The following is an 18,213-nucleotide window of genomic DNA, read 5'->3' as shown; positions in this document are numbered from 1 at the left end:
TCTCTGAAAAGAATATAATGATCTTAAAAAAGTCTTGAAGTAGTCTCTTTAAAAATACTCGTATACATATCAGTTCATTCGATCAATCAATAAATAAATCAATTAATCATATTTTATATTTACACTGAGTTGCAACAAACGCCTTAAGCTACGGGTTAAAAAAGGGTGGGTATGGAAACTAACTACATGATATTCGATAGTTTAAGCAGAGCCACGCTGCACTCTGACGAAATGTTACAGCCTCTTACTCAACTGCGACAGGGCTGTTTATGTGCCCGAGGATCAAATCGGTTTACGGTGGGGGTGAAGTGCCAAGTAGACGAACACAAGAAGAGACATGAACAAATGGCTACTAAGAACTGATTTTTATTCGAAGAAAGACGGGTATACATATATATTACAAGCTTGACAGCGCTTATAAAATGGTGTGCTTAAAAGCGATAAAGGTCTGCCTGATCACGTATCTTGAACAAAAATGGTTATATGATCATGCATAGTGGCTCTGGAAGTTCCACAACTGATGAATTACGATATCTGCCATTACATTTATTGTAGTCTGCTGTCAATTTGTAACTTCACATTACTTTATAAATTGTAGGCTCTAAATTTCAGCAATGTTGTTTTATGACCGCTTCGTACTAGTGGGAGGGCTGAACCTTTAATAAAGTTCTGTTGCTATGCTTCGTTTTCTGGAACTTTTAATCTATCTTGACTGACTTTTGGGTATCTGTGAACTCGATTAAATGGGCTGTTAAATTCGACAGTCAATAAAACAAAATAACTAAAAATCATACAGCCCGATGCATTGGACTGTTTTGGAAGGTCTATTAGTGAGCAATTAAACTATGATTCATGTTACAGCATTTCTAAAGATATGAACCAATCGCTTTCTTTTGTCGGCTTCATGAATATTAACGAGTGTGTAGTAGAGAGAAAAAAATAGAGAGAGAAAAAATGTCAGAAAAATAGGGAGGTCAACTAGACTAAGCCCAGTTTGTTATCCTACATGGGGGGAGAGGGACAAGGTTGAGTAAAAAAGAGAGGAGGAGGAAATACACATTGCACGTGACACACACACTACAGACACAGCGCAGGTTTCACAGGTGGTCGTTCAGTAATTTGCCCCCCAGAACTGTACAAGCGCTTGTGTTGCTTTCTGGGCTGATGTATTTGAAGGCCACGCACCCAAGATACTATTCGAAAAGGGGATGTCTTTCTAGCCAATATTTGAACAAAGGGATCTGCCATTGCCTAAAGAAGTTTTTAGTCTTAGTGATATACATATTTAATGGCTTTTAGTCGCTGAAGGCGTTGACTGAGTGGATATTTATGCATACGTGCGGCAGAATGTGTATCTGAGGCCTAAAGCGATGTTCTGTTTACGGCTTCGTTGCAGCTCCACCAAATGTCCTTTGGGTTACTGTAAAGCGTGCTTTGCCTGCAATATTACCCTGCATACAAGGAAGTATACTTTAGGCCACATTCGATGTTCGTGATCTTGTTGGTAATGGGGCTGCTGGAGTCATTACTATCAACGATAACCTACTGTGCTGGTACTGCTATCATTATCATTATGACAATAATGATACCAGTGGTACCGTGATACCAGTGGTACTGGTATCATTATGACAATAATGATACCAGTGGTACCGGGTGAGGCCTACGCCCCATTATTAGCATTAGTCGTGAGAACGCTCTTTCATGCGCTTCCCTAAAATGGAGAAGGATAATCAAGAAATAAAACATTGAAATAAAAAAGGACCTAAAAGAAATACTGGTTGTTTCAAAGAATGTGTCTAAAATCCTAAAAATCAGAGAAACCAAATGTTCGTTTGGTATTCGTTCAGTTCTCACAAAGTCCAGAAACTGAGCAAGTAAACTTGGAGCTTAGCAGCAGCCCTTGTGCGCTGTATCGAGCAAAATGGCAATGAACGCGTCTCTTACGCTTTGCCCTTGTGCTTGTTGTGTATAACAAGGGGTAGCCATTTGCCTTTTATAGCAGGCTTTCGGGTCTTTTGCAGACACATGAAAGTAGCCACGCACATCAGTGGTTTTCTTGAAGCGTACCAGCGTACACACTCACTTTCTTTTTCCACACTTTATTTCCCGTTGCTAAAGAAGTAGTGTAGCGAATATGACTGTTATTGGTCTCTTGAGTTTACGCGGCATTTAATTTTCCACTCTTAACCTTCCACTCGTTTTCGAGTTACACCGAGTTGAGTGGTTTTATTTCGCTTTGACTCTGCTACTCACAGGCAATGCTAGGATACAATCCCATGCTTGAAAATTGCATGAACTAAAGAACCACCGACACGGCGGAAAGGAGAGTAATCTAGAAGTACGCGAAATATTGGATCACTTGTATTGCTGCACGCCATACTCCATCTAGGCGGTCTCCCTGTCTATGGCTCTTTGATATACCTGATAGCAATATTTTCAATTCTTTATTTTTAGAACTCGGGCTATGTATAACTAGATCTCCGCTTGTTGCTGGTCTTCAATTGGTGACAGTAGATGCTATCAGATACTTTTCATTTTTTCGATTTTAGTGAAGTGTACTTTCGTGAGCGAGGTGCTTCACCTTCGCGTGAGGGGCGTGTGAATATATATTGCTATAGCAGCCACTGAACAGGTGGATGACAGCAAGAATGGAATGTGGAAGTTATGCGGCTTCTACACTTACACTTTCTACATTTACAAGTGTAGTGACCTTCCGATTGACACTAAAGCAATGAGGAATGAGGCTATTGCCATGTGTTTAACCATTAGAAAATTTGTAATCAGACGATGCACAGGAATGCTTTTATATGCTGCATCCGGTTATTATTTCATTTTGATGCGCAATTATAGCTTTGTGTTTTTGTTAATTGCTATCAGGGACGCGTTCATTGGCCTCTCGTTTATATGAGTCATAACAGTCATAATAATCAGTTCATTTAGTGATGTTATGGTTACCAACAGGTGAAAGAAGCCACGCAAGTACGCCGAAACATTCAGTTATTGTGTTTTGTTGAATATTGCATAGGAAATTTCAAAAGATAATGTAAACAACTGCGCATGGATAACTTTGTATGTTAGTCTTCCCAATTATTGCTGTATTTTTGAAGTATATCCAAGCGACTGTTACATCTGTTACATCATCAATCTTAGTACATTTGTGGTATATTATTATATTAGAGATTGTCATAAATGTGACTTTCCCTACTCACTATGTTTTCTCAAAACGTTCTTTTTACTGCACATACGTTGAGTGCATGATAATATTACAATGTACCTTACACTCCTTTTATAGTTATACAACAGAGCTGACGGTATTATTAAATAAAATGAACTAAGTTACAATGTCCTTTGCGAAACCAGGCGCCATGGCTTGCGAAGTCGCTTCAATGAGAGCAAGATCTTGAAATAATGTGCGATGTGTCTAATTTTGTAAAAACAGGAATTACAATTTAGAGTCACTTCGAGCAACTGCACCCTTTTTTAGCCGCAGAGGCGTGTTTCTGAAAACTGGGGCTGGTCAATTACGTTATCATTCAGAAGAAAAAAAAACTCCGGCCACGATGTCATGGCATGTTATGCATATTATTCATGAACATGATCACCGAGTGCGAAGTTGGGCAACAAATAGTTTGACTACGATGTCCTAGAACATTATGAAGTTTTCAAGCATAAATGTTCAGAACGTCTCCAAAGTTTAGTGTGAGGGCGGTGATGAAAAATAAGTCAAGCCCATGATATCCCCTCGGTTAGTAAACTGACATTGGTACCCTTTCGAAAAGTCGTTTTTAGCTTGGACTTAAATCTGCATCGACTTGAAAAAACAGCCAGAGCCAGGGGCTTTCGTGCCTATTTTCTAAATGAGAGAGGGAGGTTAAAGATTCATGACGTACTTTGCCGCTTCCGTCGTTAAAAAGTTCATTAACGGCGACCTTTCATAGCGGAAGTCATCAGCGTCCTGCCATTCTACATGCACTTGTGCTTTCGCCCTTCATCCTGCACCCGTTTTTATCCAGCACTTCTCGCACTCTTTATTTAATTTTGCAATGTCTCGTGTTTTTTACCTTGTCGTATCCGGTGTACATGACTTCGCTCACTTTTTTGCCATTTTCTGGTACCACCTTTTTATTTCAGACTTAGCGTGAGTTGTGGCAGTTTTCAATCTAAAGGAAAAACGTAAAAGGAAGTTACTTTTTTTGTCTGCAATATTTTCTTAGAGCAGAAAAAAGAAAAAGAAAAAGAGAAGAAAAAAGAAAGAAAGAATGAAAGGAAGGAAGAAAGAAAGAAAGAAAGAAAGAAAGAAAGAAAGAAAGAAAGAAAGAAAGAGAAATAGTATTCTCAGAAGGCTTGATTAAGCTGGTCGGGTCTACTCTTCTGCACTCTGAAAATATGTAGGGCACCTCTGAAACAGAAAAAAAGAGGATCATTACTTGCGCATAGCAAATGTAACTCTCCCAAAAACTGCAGGTAGAAGGCCACACAGTCGAACTGACTTTCACAACGCAGGGTCATGCTTTTATGGCAATTTACAGTCTGAATAGCTCACCCGTTCTGCACAAATTCGAAGACGTATATAATCAATGTGGCACCTTCGTGGGTGCACCCTGATTAATGACCGTGAAGTTGAAGACCTCACACGCTGCGACATCTGGGGGCTCCGAGTTCACCGCCCTCTAGCTGCAATGAAGTAAGTCTGTTATGCCAGAATCTCCTGGTAAGTGGGTCATAATCTGCGACTCCAAGGCAGCCCTTCCATGTCTGCGAAGTCTCCGACGTAGAAACTACCATCGGTTGTTATCTCTAATCAATGAATTAAGTCATCACGCTACTAATCAAGGACACAACATAGTCTTTCAGTGGCAGCCGGGGTAGGATTACTGATAACCACTTCGCCGACAAGGTTACCCGATTAGTCGATGACGGGGGGCCCACCCTTCTCATACCCCGGTCAAGAGTTAACGCTGAAGAGAACTTTGTCATATCGCGCATTCCGTGTCGGTTGTGGCCGGTGTAGCGTTTACGACCTCATTCAGCTATCTCATCGGTATGACTAATTCATCAAACTGTAGTAACTGTAACTCTGTAAAAACTCTTGACCACGTTTTGTGCTGCTGTCCCGCTTTTGAACAAGTTCGCTGGACTGCCCGTTGTACCTTGAGAAAACTGGATGGTCATCTATTTACTCAAAAAAAAAGATAGTGGGTGCATGGTCTCGCAGCACATCAGCCGCGAAAGCCACACGGGTCCTTCTGCAAATATTGAAGGCAACATCATTGAGCGACAGCCTGTCTCTTACTCTCTTATTCTTCTCTCCCTCCCTCCAACCTCAGGTGGTCAAAATTTCCGGAGCTCTCCACTGCGGCGTCTCTCGTTATCGTATGGCGATTTTGGGACGTTAAACCCTACATATCAATAAATATTTTTCTCTCCCCACATGTGGGGTAGCAAATTGGACGTAATCTAGTTAACCTTCCTACCTTTCTTATGATCCTTCTTTCCCTCTTTTATCGCTTTGGATCTTCAGATGTTTCTGCTGCCCCTCGCACCAAGCTCTCCTACTCTTTCGATCGATTGCTCTCTGATTTTACTATGTTTTCTATTGGAAAGCTCCTCAGGGGACGTTACCCTTCGACGGCAAGCAGTGTATCTGATTGGTCAAGTTTTTGGTGCGTGTGCACTTGAAAATGTTCATGCTTAAGTTTGAAACCCATTGCATGAGAGAGAAGACAGAGAGAGAGAGAGAGAGAGAGAAAGAGAGAGAGAGGTTAATTTGCGGGAAGAAGCTCTTTCTAGAGCAAGGCTTCTCATGGAACCACAGTGCGTCTATTCGGCCAGCACTGCTCGACATCCCGGCATCTCTCTGTGGAGGCATCAATCTCAGCTAGCGCCGTGCACATCTACACAGCGAATGCTTCTCCACCTGCTTCCGCACGGAAAGGGCATCGTTTCATCGATGAAATATGCGTGATGTTGTTTATGAAAGGGCGTACTTAACGTACGTAATTGCCCGTGAGGCGCCAGTGGCGTTTCTCTGGATTTCTTTCTTTTTCTGTGTGAATGAAAGTGCCCAATGCTGCCTTCACGTATATTCCAAGCTCTCTTCAGTGTTTTCTTATTAAAGATATTGTAACATCGAATATTCACTGAGCAAGGAAGCCGCGAACGGTATAAAGGGATAAGTTCAAAGATGGCGCCAATAGAGATGTTTGAGAAGCGGAGGTTCATACTAAGCTGCTCAAGTAAACTAGGCAAAGGAAGTGGAACCACTCATCGCAGCCCATAACTTCTGATCTTATTTCTTTTTAAAGCGTGGTACATACATATTCAACACTATATTTGCTACTGTGAGGCTTGAATTTCACTGAAATAATTTCCCTCTTGGATTAAGACATGTTTCTTTAGCCTTCAAGGCCAACTCCGTCGATTTTTTCACCATGTCAAGATTATGGTGCTTTTTTGTACTTTAGACACTCCTTTCACGCGGCCGATAACTGAAATGCTCAAAAAATTTCAAAATAATTTTACAGTTATTGAGAAACCGCAATACTGAAACAGAAACCCAACCGAGTGAACTTCTACATGTGACGTAGAGATTTGCCTGACGCTGCCGGAACCTACCTGATTGCACACAATTCGCGCCAGATGGCACTACCTCTCCGCGGTGCCGTCCGCGGCGATCGGCTAAAACGCTTACGCTGTTATGGTAAATATATGGCTGATCGAGTGTGGCTCACAACGCAACAGCACTTGGCACCTATCGCACCCCCACTAACTCAGAAAAGCAAATCGCACGCTCAACCAAGGAAGCGCTGGCCAAACCCACATAATCCAAAGAAGACAAGCAGACGCTGTAGTGGCACATCAGTTCATTACTTTCGCCAGGCAAAGCTCAACGTCACATACACAAGGTTGCCTTCAATTCTGGCAAGCAACGTGAGTGTTTCGGGGCAAGCTATAAAATTCATTTGAAAAGAATTTGTGAAACTGTCAAGCCAGCGATTTGGCATGAATGCCGTAAACGTGCAAATGAACGTACCAGTGAATTACATTGAGATCCACTGATCTCAAAAAATCTTTGGAGTGCCGCAATATATCAAGAATATAGTGCTAAGTTATCTCCGCTTGAAATGTCGGCGACGAATTGTATTGCAGTGGCATACAAAGCACCAAATTTTGATCAATCGATTCCTATGCCTGATCTAACTCATAGAGCCATATCGTTAGAGCCATATCGTTAGAGCCATATCGAGGCTCTAACGTCGACAGTCATCCTACCTACATTTTTCGAGAGCATTGCTGGGCGTTAAACATTGCGAGAACGTCAGGTAGCCACGCACACAAAAAATTATTTGAATAATATCTTTAGCTTCGTATATGCGGTTTCATAAATTTCTTGCTTACGTTTGGGCAGATAACAGAATTAGTAACCCTTCTTGGGTGTCACGTGGCAGTTTTTGCGCTTTGTAAGGCTTTGGATAAAATTAAGAAGTCGTGTGTAATGAGTACCTGTGAGCTCCCCGGCTTTCTCTTTCTTTAGAATTCTACAGCTAATATTAGAAGTGCGCTGGAGGATGAGGCACAAACGATCAAATAATTATGCCTAAAGTCAGACATCTTTATTGTATTGTTACTTAACCTTGGCACTGTTAAAACAATGAGAAAGAAGTCATACAAAAAAAACTATAAGCATGGAAATGTACTAGTTGTCTAGACGTGCTTTAGTCCAGGTACACACCAAAGATGAAAGCCGCATATCCGTTTGCTTAATCTTCTTTTCTCCTATTTTGTTCTCATTGCCCAGAAGGCAGGATGATATAATACAGTCAGAAAGTTAGATATGTAGAAACGCACCCCAATATAATCCAGTGATACGATAATAGGTGTCAAACTTGGTGAGCGTGTTCGGTGCATCGGATCACAAGCCTAAGTAGGGGTTGGAAAGGGACGTGAGGTAGATGTCCGGTGAGCACGAAAAACAATGGCGACGGTCTAGGAACAGGATAGTAGTTGGCTGCAGTACAGTGAATACTCAAATAAGCAAAGGTTGGCGGTCGTGGTGCTCCAAACATAGAAACAGCGCCTGGCGACTGCTCGTGAGCTCATTGCCTAGATGACAGGCTAGCTTATACAAAGGAAGTGGAGGAAAATTTGATAGAGAGATCAGTAGTCATACATTATACATACAGTTAAGTTAAGTTAAGCCGCTGTAGGGAACGTCATCAGGATCAGCGACCGTAAAACACAAAGACGAGTGACCTGTTACGGACAAGTACGCCCACAATTTCGTATACAGTGGTTAGCCGGGAAGATATCCTGGAAAGTCTGCATTGTAAGGGGATTACGGGTGCTGGGAGAGTTCTTCAATCTTATCCCGCTGACCGGTTGGCCCCGATACAGCTTCACGGCTGATGTGCTACTTGAGACGACGATCATGATGACATATAGGTGCTATCAAAATCCATGTTAGTGAGAGCTGATAGGCAGTGTTGCCAAGGAAAGTGTAAGGCACCCTAGTTCTAATAATTATGATATCAAAGGGAAGAAAGTGAAGTGGATGAACAGGCAACTTGCCTCTAGCAGAGACCGAACCGGAAAGATTAAAATTTTTGCGCCCGATACCGATTGAGCTCCAGCAGCACTTATCTACCCGTCCAAATTATTAGGTGTATATGGGCATTTAAACCTAGTATTGATAGTCAGCGCCCATCGCAGCCGTGGCGACGAGTGTGGAGCACTATTTTTCCGGTCGGCTTGCATCACATAGCACGTGAGTAACGCCAGCAGGCAAAAAAGGAGTGTGTGTGTAGCTCAGTAGCTACATTATGAGGCAAAACATTTGTAGTTTGGAGGTTCGGTCTCTGCTAGAGGGAAGTTATTTTTCGTCCTTTAGTTCCATCACGTTTGCATTCAATTGCTTCTTATAACGCCCCTCTATACTTTCCTTGGCATCACAGTCTGTTAGGCATCATTAATATTGCGCCTAACGAAGGAAAACGACCCATTGAAATTTCATTTTCCGAGTCAAGTGGTACGAGAAAAAGCCTATACCGTTCTATGCGGCATCGATTTAAAGTGGAGCCTCATGGACATCCCCCTTCTAATTTGTACTTTGTCCCTTCGTACTTCCGTGCACAAACCAATCATTGCCTAAAATTGTACGGACTCGCTATGGTGAGTACCTTCACATTTTGTTTTCTAATTTTGCCAGGTAATAATGAAGGATAAACAAAAAAACTGATTTGGTGATTGGCGTCACCGTTCAAACCACGTGCATTTTATTTCGCTTTTCACTCTCTCTCTCTCTTTTGGGTCCTCCGAAGTGTGTTGATAATTCATTCGTTTTCCCGTATTTTTAATACAGTAATCCTGTGCAGCCGATGAGCTTTGGGGATAATCACGGAGAAGGGTATCTATAACAATTATCAAGCGTGAAAGAAACAAGAGGTCTCTGTGATTCTCTCTCGCTTTTCGCCCCATTCTTCTTTTCCCGCGCTGCAAGGTGCTGAGTCAGATGTGTGCCATGTTAACCTCGCGGCCCTTCCTTGCTTCTCTCTCTTTCTCTGGACACGTGCTCACTTCTCTCAAAATGTTGCTCTTTGCCGCCATTTGCAAGGTGATATACGATTGACCATCTGTAACATTGCTGGCAGAGAGGCCGCCGGAGACATGAACTGGTCCGTGTCCCCAGGCAAAAGGGTGGTGGTAGCGGGTAAAAGTTAAAAAAGGCACCTAATTTCTGCAACCCGGTCGGGAGCATGACGCAGTGCCTGCCAGGCAAAAGGCAAGCATCCATTGAGCGCTCGGAGCTTTTATCCTGAAAGAGGAGAGAAGGACAAAAAGGGAACAAGGCGAGAGAGAAAGAACCATGCACGTTCTAGCTTTCATCCGCTGCACCACACTATATTTTTCAATGAAATTTGCTCTCATCAGCTTCGTATGTTTAACGTTTTTTTTTATTGATCAATAGGGAGTTCTTGAATAGCGTACGCAAAGCTTTGCGTCAGCGTGTGGCGCCACTGCACATGCGTCGCACGCTAACCACTTGCGGGCTCCCGCTAAGTGATTAAAATACCGGGTGACCGCAACGTACACAAACTTAGCGTACGCTATTTGGAAACTCTCTATTAATCTATCGTAACGTTTCACCTTCTACAAGGAGCGCAATGCAACACACAAGCATGTGAATACACACATAAAAAAGAACTCGCCGATATCCGTCCTTTCAAAAAAATTATGGAAAAAGTTTTCTTCGGCACGCAGTGTATTTTTTAACACTATATCATGGTATATTACTATATTTAGTAACGAATATGTTCTGAATTTATGAGCTAAAACATGATCCACCTGAACAGAAAACAAGGTGAGAAACATTCGCTAAAATGAAGCTGTGTGTATCAAATAAAAACGTTATTCGGGCATTTATAATAGCAGCTGCACAATGAAGTGAAGCTTATGCAACGGTTGTTTATGCAAATGAATTTCCGTTTACTGATGATTAATTGAATGAAAAACATATGAATAAACACTGTTGAGAGAATTCACGAGAGAATGAGCTCTTGCACACCAAGCCTGAGTGAAATATTAGACGCCCATTACATGGTATTCACGTTAGGGCTAGCTCCAAACAACTGACAGAGTCCCACGGATGCAGGGATCGAGGGTGGGTTTTTGAAGCTGAGCGACGGAGGGATTGTGTAGATGCTCCCACATGTGTAGCACACAACAATGTGTGTGAAACAACAGCTGGCAGTGATACCTGCTCGTAGGCTGGCAGCGCAGCTATGCATTCAATGTGTGGTAGCGGGGTTCGGTTCGGGGGGGGGGGGGGGAGATGGGCTGGGGAGGTTGGTATGAATAATGTTTGGCGTGAGCGATATATCATGACGTGTATGCGGTCACGTGCCAGCTGGGGGCAAACACAAAGAAAAGGAAGAAGAACGGCAATTCGAAAGTCTAAAGAAAGAAAATACAAAACAAAAGTATATTTTTTTCAAGTCTAGAAATCACTAAGTTTTACTCAGCGTATCTGGTGCGTTACACTGCATATATGGCATTTGTACGTTTGCGCTTCTTTTAGGGCCCCATGAGCTGCATCCCCGCAGTGGATTTACGATGGGATGGTAATGAAGCGACTCGCACCTCATTTCAAGTTGAAAAGCGAAACTTCATCGTGATAGCACTAATCGACCTGCTCTATTGTATCTATAAGGACTTAGTGGGGATAATGCGTGCGGCAAATTGTCGAATCAACGTTCCCGCTCATTGCACAATATGTTTGTTGGAAGTCGATATGTAATGTGTCGTAATCTATGCGTATTTTTTCCCCTTCACAGTGACTTTCGCATACAGCCGTAGTTCCTGGAATGCACGGGAGGAACTGTTACCCTCTCTCTCGTGCCGCTTTCCCTGAGCGTGTGTCCTGATTGCCTCCTCGTTCTAACTCAAGCGTATGCGCCGCTCTGATCAGCCAACGCCTGCGGTGCTACGCTGTCCCTGCAGGGCCTGCCTGACGAGGCAAGATGAGGCAGTGATCTCCTGCTTCATCGCTTCATGCATGCAGTGCTGTTATTTTGCTGCTTCGATGGCTCAAGTTTTAGGTATGTCTGTGTCGCATGCCTTTTTATTTTCTTGCAATTGTTTGGATCTTCCTCATCTGTCGTCCTCGCTCGGGTGACGTTGAGCATCACATCAGCATTTGCCTCTCCCTGCTGTCAGCGCCGCTTTCTCTCCTCAGAGCCTTTCCTTCGGTAGCAATTTTGGGCGTTGAAATTGGCAGAAAAATCTGTATACGGTAAAAATGATGTTCTACGAGAATACAAGATAAGGTTTTGCGTTCACTTGCTCTGTTACCAGATTTTTCACTCTTCTCTCACTTTCTTTTGTTTATACTTGCGGAAATTTCATTTTCTTTACGCGGAGTCAGTGAGGTTTCGTAGCGATCCTCGGCAATCTTGGACTGCACATCATATCAATTTGGAAGTGAAGATGCACGCACTTGCACACAAGTATGACGATACATAACAGTCTTAAAACGCGCTACGTTACAGACAGAGTATTAAAAAAATGTCAGATCCCTCGTACAGTGGGAATCGATTATATGCGAAGTACGAAAAATAAAGGTTGATATATCACTTTAAAATCAGCACAACATTACAAGATGGAGGTAAATGACGCCGTATATGACTTCCGTGTCATCATTATCATGTTTGCATGTGTCGTTTGCTTTCGTCACCTATTCACGTCACGTGATACCAAGTTTAGTATATGTGCAGCTAGCGAAACGGCCGCAAGCACGCTATGAGCATGGTATGTTGTCATGTTCTTACATGACACGGGTGTTAGGACTATCATGTTTGCACTAATCATATATTTCGTCGTCCATTGACATTACGTAGCACCAGATTTGGTATTGTGGAGCTAGCGAAATGGCCGCGAGCACATCATGAGGGCCCAATATACTCCAATGTAGCATTGACGCATGCGCAGGCTGGACACAGTGATGCTACGTTAGCAAAACGCCAGGACTCTATAGCCTGACGCCAGGTGCGACCGGCGCGACCAGCGTCCGTCGTCGCGGCCCTACGACAACCGGCGCGAAATTGGCGCCGATGCGTTACGCAGAAAACACTGCGTCTCCCTTTTTTCGCGACGGAGGGACGCCGGACACGCTGAAACGCGCATGCGTCAAAGCAACCCAGCTCGGCGCACGCCTGCGAGTATATGGCAGGACTAGCGCGTGGCGTGACAACGCCGGCGTGACGCGATGAAGTGAACGCCGGCGAGCACGCACACCGCGTCACGTCAAATGTATTGACGCCTTAATTGTGACATGTAGTCATGTTCTCACACGACACGCATCTCATGATTGCCATGTTTGCACCAGTATCCCACCTTCGTCATCCATTCACGTCCCGTAATACCAAATTTGGTATAAGTGAAGCTAGCAAAACGGCCGCCAACGCATCATGAGCGTTGCATGTAGTCATGTTGTTACATGACACGCATATAATAACTATCATGTTTGCACCAGTAACATACCTTCGTCAACCATTCATGTACCACAATACCGAATTTGGAATATGTGACGCTAGCGAAACTGCCGCGAGCGCATCATGAGCGTGGCATGTAGTCATGTTGGTACATGACACGCATGTCATGATTTTCATGTTAGGGTCTGTCGCTTTTGTAAACATTTTTATCAATAGGAATTCATCATACGCGGCTCTTTTTAGCTTAATAAGCCCCAAACGAAACAAATAACCACACTAAAAAATGGGCAGCCCTTTCAGTATTTGAAGAACACCGTTCTTTCGCACTTAACGCTGCCGCACAACATTCCCACTACTGCAAGCATTTGGGGGGCTTACGAGAACAAAAGCTTCATGCGGGACCCATTGCACTGGCTTTACCGCGTATGACAACGTTTCTTTGACGTTTTCTTTTTTTCTTTTGCTTCTCTATGCCGACCATTGTGGCACTGCCTTCATGGGGCGGTTAATTTAAACCACCAACTTCCTCGAATTCTTGGACTGTTTACATAGCTTCACTTTTTTTTCTTTTATACGCAATAAATGACGAGGACGCGAGTTTCGAATGTCGTGGCTATAATGATACGCAGGATCCTTAAATGGAGACGGGTGCTCAAATATCCCCAAAATAAGATTCGTAGATCTGGCGCACCTTATTGAACGTTCATACCTCATATTCCACACATTACTCTTTTTTTTCTACTTAAGTGTTTCAGAGACTTTTTATTTATTATCGACATATTTATTATCGACATATTGATAATTTATTATCGACATAATAATAAAATCACTGGTTGGCAGGCAACGTAGTCGCCGGAGATTGATGAATGGGTACAGTAATGACTGAAATGTGAGCAGATTTTTTGTTGCACCTGGTCTAGTGGGTTTGTGAAGCTCCGTGGTTCGTACTTACTCGTTTGTATACGCACAGAACGATAAGGAATGATAGACAATCCAAAGTACTGCGAAATAAACTCTATCTTAGTTGTTAATGTTACTCTATGCTTGTGCCCAACTACATACGAGTTTTGTGCGTTTAGAAAACCTATTCGACAATATAGAGAACTATGCATGTACTCTACTATGGAAGAGCATTAAGCTGTCCTGATGAACCCAATGACATATCTTCTTGTGTTTGGGAAAAAAGTGGTTAACGATTTAGAGTGTTTAGATCAAATGTTCGATGATTCAGAGTTCGATGTGTTTTAATATGAGAGAGAATTAAGTTGTTTCTGCGAAAAGGAAGGAAAATGTGACAGGAGGCGGGGGGGGGGGGTCAGAAAAAATGTTGAACAATTCAGAGTACTTGTATGGGAAATCATAAAGCCGTCCTGTGGGTTAAATGTCCTCTGGGAAATAATTGTGTGATTCGAAATAGTGTTAACCGACTTCGAATACTTCGATTTCGAGGAGCATGCGAGTAAAGAACTTCAGGCCTGTTTAGAAAAACTTATTGCCACAGATGTCAATAACATTTCAACAGAATATTTTCTTCTTAGACAAATATTAACGATGATGACGAAGCAGACTTCATTTACATGAACATAAATATGAGATGACGTGAAAATAAAATCATTGTTTAGAAAAAAAAATGGCAGCATATCCACGGAGTGAATGATGAATAGTGGGGCGAAGCATCCGTCCGTCCATTCGTTCTTGCTTCCGTCCATCCATGCGCGCGTCTGTGTGGCCGCCCGTGCGTCCGTCCGCCAGTCCGTGCGTGCATCTCTTCTTGCGTCCGCACGTTCATCTGTGCGTCCGTGCCTGCTTTAGTACATGCATCCGATCCTGCGCCCGCCCATGCGTCCATCCGTCCGTGCAGCCTTCCGTGCGTCCGTCCATGCATATGCCTGCGTGTTCGTTCGTCCACCTATTCAACACTCCAAGTACTACCATCCCGCATGTTTTAATCATATATTCACCATATAGAAGCACCACCATCCAGTGGACATTCCAAGGACTAAACGAGAGGTGGCACACGTACACTTTCTTATGGCTTGCGCTTCAGGTCCGCTTCCCACCTTTAACCACCTCGAGTTCATGGTATATATTTGTAGTGCATGATCATCATCATCATTTCTCACTGACCGCACCACGCCTCTCGCGCAGCTGATGCTAGCTTGAGCTGCGCGAGGATTAGAACAAGCTAGCGCACTTGGTGTGTCGGACGTGGAAAGCCACGCGGCTCCGCTTTAGGCGTGGAATAAAGTGGCGAGAGAACGACACGACCACGTTGGCCGCCGTCCCGTCTTCCTCTCTCGCTACAATTTGGTGACCCGGAGAACACGCCTTTCGCCGAGCGGCCCGCTGCCATCTTCCCCCAACTCTGCCCGCCAGTGCCGCCGTTCCAATCGACCTACCCCAAAGTATGGTTCATGCAGCTCGACGCCGTTCTTGCGTTGAATGGCGTCACGGACCAGCCGCTGATGCACGCCATTCTTCATGACGTCCTTCCGGTAGAGTTGCGCCATCTCGCTGCCACTTCAAGCACCAGCCCGCAGCCTTACGATGCCCTCTGCACTGCGGTGCTCGCCCGCAACGGCCTCACGTACCGACCGCTTCCAGTGTCCCGCGACTTTGGGGCTGTCACTGCGTCGCAACGTGGGCTACCAACCGTGGCCCCACCAGACTCCATGACGGCCGCCTTGCCGCCCGCCTCGGAGCCTGACACAGGTGACCTTTCGCCCGTTATTGACTTCCCGACCTCGAAGCTTTCGCCTTCAACAACATCCGATAAACAAGACTTAACCTCTCGTCTGGCCACTAGCGACGCGTGTCCTGCGCCCGACTGCCCATCCGCCAAGGTTCTCGACATTTGGGCTGAATGCAACCAGTCAGCCACGAGGTTTGTGTTTTCATCGTCCTCGGCCGATGACACTGCGGGCATGCTTACAACCGGCTCGTCTCGGCCGACCTCCATGGCTCACAACACGGCTGACACGTCAGGTTCTACGACGCAACATCACCGAACGCCCTGGTGTCTACCACGACTACGGACATCGTCACGCCTGCTATTCACCCCCCGGTCGCGAAGGCTTCAGTGTCGACAATATCAGCAGGCGCCTCTCCACTCACCTCAATCATCCGCGTGTCCTGCCAGCAGCAACCATCATCGCCCTTGCAGTCTCTCGCAGGCGAAGTTGAAGCCACAAGCTGTCAACCACGGCCAAACTTCCGAGATGTTGCGACAATGACCGACGCTCCTGAAGACGACGTGCCTGGTCTGCCTATGCCAATGCCTGGTCGTGTCGTTCTCTCGCCACTTTATTCCACGCCTGAAGCGGAGCCGCGTGGCTTTCCACGTTCGACACACCAAGTGCGCTAGCTTGTTCTCTTCCTCGCGCAGCTCGAGCTAGCATCAGCTGCACGAGAGGTGCGGCGCGGTCATTGAGAAATGATGATGATGATCATGCACTACATACTAGTTCACTGTATTTATGGCACTGTGGCCCAACGCGCGCTAAACCTTTCTAAAACCAAGGAGGTTACTCTCAGCCATGCAGTATAACGTAGCAAACTTTTCCTGTCAGATAGTGCTCAATGTACATGTTAAAGGTTGCTAAGAGGAAATGAGAGACAAAAGAATTCGGCTTTTACTTTTTCGGCTTGCGCTTCGTATCTACTTCCCACCTTTAATCACCTCGAGTTCATTCATGGTATATACTAGTTCATTGTATTCATGGCACTGCAGCTCAACGCTCGTTAAAGCTTTCTAAAACAAAGGAGGTTACATCCAGCGAGTATAACGTAGCGACCCTTTCTTGCCAGATAGTGCTCAATGTACACGCCAATGGCTGCTAAAGGGGATCGTAGCGTGCGCGTTAACTAAAAGACGAATGCTTTTGTCTCTTATTCCCCATTAGCAGCCATTGGCATGCACATTGAGCACTAGTTTTTATTGTTCAACAACGCACACAAGAAATCTCTCACCGGCACCACATCGGAGGTAAAAATGTTATACTTGTTGCAAACTACGGGGGACGAACGGGTGCCGCTATGAGGAGCTTTGTTCCTAAAACATTAAACGATTTAGAGTACTAGGTACTCTATGGGAGAGCCTATAGCCATCTAGGCCATGACTTTAACGAGAGTAGCACGGACGTAGTACGACTGCCACGCTCTTCTTGTAGCTGCTTGGTAACTGTGCGGAGCCACCGGAACTGTTCTGGGTAATAAGTCCACTCTATGCGTGATATTTCGCAATGGTTCACGAACGCTCATTAGTGTTTTTAAAACGGCAGTTGGTGCTTTCAGGCGCGTAATTTGTTTATTGAAGCAAATAGCTTATTAAAGCTATTTTTTTTCCACGAGCGATAATTGTTGAGAAATTCCGCGGTTTGCTTTTGTTTCCCGCTCACTAATATATTTTTCAAAGGAACACCAAATGTGAAACTCGAATTGTGTCCTTGATTCGACTACATGTTTTTAATGTGAAGCATTTCTTAGCGAACTTCGGCGACTTTGAGCGTATCTATCTATCTATCTATCTATCTATCTATCTATCTATCTATCTATCTATCTATCTATCTATCTATCTATCTATCTAGCCGCCTACGACTTTTAGCTTTCCTGGCCGTTTTAATAACGGTATACATACCAAACTTGGTATGGCATAACATGACTGTATGAAGAACATATTTGATTAGTCATAACATGAAAATCATGACATGTATGTCAGGAATGTCATGATTTACATTTATTGGTCCTGCAGCTTTTGAGGTGGTTTTGTTCACATGGCATCGTGCAAAGGCGGTATGGTATGGCATGATTGCATGGCGAACACAAGCAACAGACCCTAACATAAAAATCATGACATGCGTGTCATGTAACAGCATGGCTACATGCCACACTCATGATGCGCTCGCGGCCGTTTCACTAGCGTCACATATACCGAATTCGGTATTACAGTGATGAAGGTATGTGACTGGTGCAAACACGGTAATCATGAGATGTGTGTCATGTAACAACATGACTACATGAAATGCTCATGATGTGCTGGCGGCCGTTTCGCTAGCTTCACTTGTACCAAATTTTGTATTACGGGACCTGAATGGATTGCGAAGGTATGATAACAGTGGACACATGATAAACATGAGATGCGTATTATGTAACAACATGACTACATGCGACGCTCATGAGGCGCTCGCAGCTGTTTCGCTAGCTTCACATGTACGAAGCTCGGTATTAC

This window comes from Rhipicephalus microplus, unplaced genomic scaffold (genome assembly GCF_043290135.1).
Source record: "Rhipicephalus microplus isolate Deutch F79 unplaced genomic scaffold, USDA_Rmic scaffold_27, whole genome shotgun sequence".
NCBI lineage: Eukaryota > Metazoa > Arthropoda > Arachnida > Ixodida > Ixodidae > Rhipicephalus > Rhipicephalus microplus.
This window is presented reverse-complemented; position numbering follows the sequence as displayed.